The sequence below is a fragment of the Thunnus albacares genome, chromosome 11 (genome assembly GCF_914725855.1).
Source record: "Thunnus albacares chromosome 11, fThuAlb1.1, whole genome shotgun sequence".
In the NCBI taxonomy this organism is placed as follows: domain Eukaryota; kingdom Metazoa; phylum Chordata; class Actinopteri; order Scombriformes; family Scombridae; genus Thunnus; species Thunnus albacares.
In genome coordinates, this window is record NC_058116.1 from 14,277,258 (window position 1) to 14,282,490 (window position 5,233).

The 5,233-nt window shown below is 36.1% G+C and overlaps 1 long non-coding RNA gene across 1 annotated transcript; it reads right to left on the reverse strand.

The window, feature by feature from the left end:
* Nucleotides 1-2,770: 2,770 nt before the first annotated feature.
* On the reverse strand, nucleotides 2,771-4,712 carry LOC122992586. Its single transcript, XR_006406073.1, has 2 exons — nucleotides 4,274-4,712; nucleotides 2,771-3,236 (listed from the first exon to the last, which is right to left on the reverse strand). It is a non-coding gene; the product is annotated as an uncharacterized LOC122992586 (long non-coding RNA).
* Between the last annotated feature and the right edge of the window lie 521 nt (nucleotides 4,713-5,233).

Sequence of the window (5,233 nt, forward strand, 5' to 3'; positions counted from 1 at the left end):
CATTGGTCTCAGATTGTTTTACTGTTTACATTTGTTCTGTTTTATAATCAGCTTGTCTGTCAGCTGTGAAACACTTTGAATTGCACTAATCTGCATGGAGGGCACTATACAAAGTTTGATTGATTGATTCATTGAATAAAGTTAAACTTGACTTTAACTGGAGTGACATGGTCAAAGGTAGAAAATATAAATTCTACTTATTATGTCTTTAACACTCTCATTATGGTCAAATCCATCACAACCCACACATACTCACTTGAGTATCCGTGAGGTTGCACTTGTGACTAAGAACGTGATCATTACTTGTGTTTTTGCCAGAAGTCACCGCTGATGATGGTATTGGTTGATCATATGGGAATGGTTTGTTCCTCACTTCCCTCTAGAAATAATACTTTGCAGCTTCTTTACAGTTTTTCTTTAAGCAGCCTTTGTTCAGAAGCAGACTCCATACCTATCAAAGAGGCTTTATAACCAATGAACCCCCTGAAGCTTAGATTTGCCTCTTTGACCCACACTCCTGATGCATTCCAGTGAACTGGCATGTGACTGCTGAAAGTTTAAGTACATGTAAGACTTAGAGTTATGGGGAGTCTGTATTCTACCACACCAACAAGAATGTTTTTAACTCATCACTGTTGTTATGAAAGCTATATATTGACAGGCTAGGCTTATCATAATTGAGGTAAGATATAAATAAACATCTGGAATTTTCTTTCCAAAGTGAATTTACTCTCAAATTCTCAAGAATTATTTTTTAACTTTGGCAACCTACTTACACCCAGTATATCAAGATGTCTTCTTAAGAAAAGTCAGTGACAAATTTTAAATTTAGTGTCCATGTCAAAAAATACCTCTAAAGATGTAACGTGAGAGATAAACGTGAGAATCTGTGCACAGAGTAGACATAAACACGGCCCCATGAGAAAACTCATGTGTGACCACTGAGTCCTTTACACAACAGGCCCTGTGAGGTTCACTGCACTTGATTAGTGAGGAGAATTCCTGCAAATGGAACGTCTCTTCACATTTATTTCAGCAAACAAGTCTGTGAGCAAGTGTGAGGAAAATTAACGACGAGGGTGAATATGACTCTGATGAATGATTCAATTGTTGTTCATCACAGTCATGGTTTGTCATGTGAGTGAAAATTTGATCTTTTGCCCGCTAAAATTGTAATCCATTTCAAATCAGTACACAGTTTTAAAATCAAATCAACAACAAGATAACATCAAATACTTTCCAATGAAAAATAGACTTAACAGGTATCACAAACTAAATAGGGAAATAAAAAAAAAAATACAAGTAAATGTGCACAGACATGAATAAGTACCTCCAATATGAACTCACACAGGTGCATGCTAACACCTACTAAAATACATGCTAAAATACATTTACTGTAAGTGTGGGCTACACTGTACACTTATATGTATATGCGAGCATGTCTGGATTATAAATATTAAAAAATATGCAATTTGGACATGATTTTTAAAGAAATCACTGTTTTTGTTTCTTTTATATTCAACTTTGCACATTTACACTTCCATACATTTTAAGATTAAATTGCTTTTTTCTTTTCTTTTTTTTTGCAGTTTTGCATTTTAGTAATATATTCAAAATGAGAACATTAGACAAAAATCAATAACCCTACAGTAGAACTACAGTAGCAGATCATCTTATGGACCCTATGTGAAGCTACCTGCTGAAAAGCAGCTCCATATATATCAGCATAATGTGAAATTCTCTCAACAAAATAATTATTTTTCTTTAAGACATTTTGGCTAACTGGCTACTGGAAATTTATTCTGCCCACAACTGACATCTAAAACATGTTTAAATAACAGAGTCCATTATTCCTACTGAAACACAGGATGGTGCCAGAGAGCCATGGAGAAATAAGGTATATGTATAATGACATGCAAGACATAACTGTGAGAGGGAAAAATAGGCTATTTTAATAAAAAAAAGAAGGGGCTTGATAATTAAAATCTATTATCTGGATCCCCTCTGCTGATCAGTTTCATAAAATAATACCTTTCATATGGGATCACTGTCACACATGTTTCTGCTTTATTATACAAGAAAATTTTGACAAGATGGAAATTTATTTATGATACAAAACAAATGAGAAGTGGTTGTAATTCATTTTGATTTGCATATCACTCAGCTAAAACTCACAGCATCTATTCACTGTCATTTGTCTTTTCATATGGACTTCCCCTTCTCAGTTTCAACTTAAGGACATACACAATAGTCCATAATGCATCTTTGAAGTAAAGGACAAATTAAACAATTCTGTTAATAGTCTTTCAATGAGTGTTGCAAATGGAGGTGGTTATTCATTTGTGAAATTATCTACTTGTTACCATGTGGATGAAGAAATGCATCCATTTTCTTGAAAGCTTTGTGAATATTGCACTGAACACCTAACCCACTCTGCATACGTTTCCAGGAATATGTGTTGTCTAAGTAATAGAAGGTCTTTTCAGTTTCTAATTGAGGCCACTTCAGTTACATTTAGAGGTATGGAGAACTGAGCTCACTGTGAAAAGCAACTGATTCAAATGTTTTTGCTTGTTTGTTATTTATTAATGATGTGTAATGTGAGGAGCCACTCGACAAACCCTGCTGGGTTTTGGGGGTTTCTCCTCCATATTCATACTAGATTTTTAAATGAGCACATAACGAATTTAAAGTATTTATACTCCTGTGTAGGGGTTACTACATTTGAAAATAAATATTATGCACTCATAAAATTAATTAATTAGGATAAGATATTAAGATATTTATTGAACTAACAAGGAATAGGGATGAATAGGGAATAAATGCACATATACACATATATACAAATAGAATTAATGAATGAATACATGAATGAATGAATGAATGAATGAATTTTAAAAATTCATTTAGAATTAGCTCTTTGCATCAACTCTCAAGATGGTTAGTTCCTACTGTTTGATGAGGGGCTGATGATGAGGCGAACTTCCCAAAGAGTGCCGGGCATGATGAAGCAGACTCGTTGATCCTCAGGTCGCCAAGGTGACAGCCAGATGAGAACCTCTGCAGATTCAGTGAAGCACTTTGGTCCAGCTCTTCCCAGGAGAGCGAATCCAACGCTGGACAGTCTCAGATGAGCTGGACACACAGCAAACACACAGCAGGGGTGTGTGTTCCAGTCTTGGTGCATTCAATGGCAGGCTGGAGAGTTGAAGCTGGAGCTCTAACTACTAAAAAGTCTATAAAAAAAAAAACAAACGTTTGACTACACAATAAAAACAGGAGATTACAAATTTAATAGATGATTCATATGGCAAACGGCGTGCAATGGCTAATGGTACTTGGTCCGTGGCTTTAGGCATCTTTTTAATCTTCTTAGTTGAAAGTTTCTTTTCTGGAGCTCTCAGCCAGAATAAAGAGGAACAATCCCTAAACACCATGATGGGCCATCATGGCTAGCAAGGCCAAAAGGGAGGAAGCAGCAGCAATGGCCAGCAAGCAGCAAAAAGCCACAAACAAACAGCTGTAAAAACTTCTTATAGTCTAGGACATGTGTTTTTTACGTGTTTTGGAAGAAATAGGATCCTTGGCGCTTGTTTGGGTGAACACCCCTGATTTCTTTGTGTGAAAAGAAAACTGGCCTTCAACTTGAAGGGGAATCATTTTAAAGCTACACACTTGCAAACTGGACACTCACTCATTTCTGTTGTCAATGCCGACACATAATGAAAACCAGTGGGAACACACAGAAATTGCTATACTGATTAACCAAATAAATACAGAATAAAATCACTAACTTCATTCTCTAATATGTAAGAACTATCAAGAAAGGTCTACATGATCTTAGCACTCAAACCATAGCTAAATAATACACTTAGACTGGTTAATATCAAATACACTCACATGATACCATGTAAATTAGCAAATTTTGAGTTTGAATTTCCTATTATGTCAAAATAATTAAATTGTTCTGAAACAAAATAAAGGTTAACATTGGATAGACAAGTCAAAATCATAGACTAAAAAATAATGGACATAGCCATTGTGACGTCACCCATTGGTTTGTAGACTCCCACTTTGAAGCCCTTTGCATTTTGACCATCGCCATCTTGAATTTTTGGAGCCAGAAGTGACCATATATGAATGAGAGGTTGGAGCTGACCCTAACACTAGCTGCTAGCTTGGTTAGCATGGTGTATTTAATTGTGATAATGCTAACGTTAATTTTCATTAGCAAAAAAACAGGCTTAAAACCATTAAAACAAAATGCACTTACCAAATAAAAAACTGAACATCTGACTCCTTAGAGGGTCTTTTAGTACAACCAAATGCTGAACAAGACTTTTTTGGCAACTTAAATGTTACAGTCAACTTTCATGAGCTGAAAACACACAGAAATAGTGACAGCTATGGCTTCAGCTGTACCCTGAATCTAGGGCATGGATGTATTACAAGATCTGGGGTTATGCCATGGTTACATTACCTAACGTTGTCACGTGGTAGCGACTTGCCTGTGACGGCACCCACCTGTCTCTGAAGGCAGCCACGCCCTCAATTATGCATAACTTCAAACCTTAATAAAATTTAAACAAGTGAGTTATATAAAAATTCACCCCCTGTACAGTTGTCATGAACAAGGAAATTAATTATAGTTACCAAAACCGTTTTTTGTACCAGGCTGTATGAAAGTTTATTTCTGCTGTAAAGTTGGGCATTTTAAGATAGGGGTCTATGGGGATTGACTCACTTTTGGAGCCAGCCTCAAGTGGCCATTCAAGGAACTTCATAGTACTTCCATGTTGGCTTTATTTTTCAGCCCGGAGATTGCCAATTGATCAAAATATATAATATTATTCATTTTAGTAGCATTTTGACTATCTTAGGTACTCATTGTGAATAAAAAGAGGAGAGGATGAGAGGAACAAACTCTCAAAGGAATGTGGACTTCTTCCAAAATGTATGACTTTAGAGATAGTGTGTGTGGAGGGTGGTTCATCCAGGTTGGCGCATTCTGTTTGTATTTGAAAAGAAAAACAAAGTTGTTAATTCCAACCTAACGTCTATTTTCCCTTCGTGACTGGGAAAGGCAGGATTTATTGTTCTGTTCAATGTCTTTTCCTCACATCCTTCATGCCTTTAGGTTAGAGGTCACAGGGTCTGCGTGTGTGTGCTTCTGCACTTACACAGACTGTTAGACCTAAAGAAATCATAATTTTTTTGAATGAATTTTAGCTTC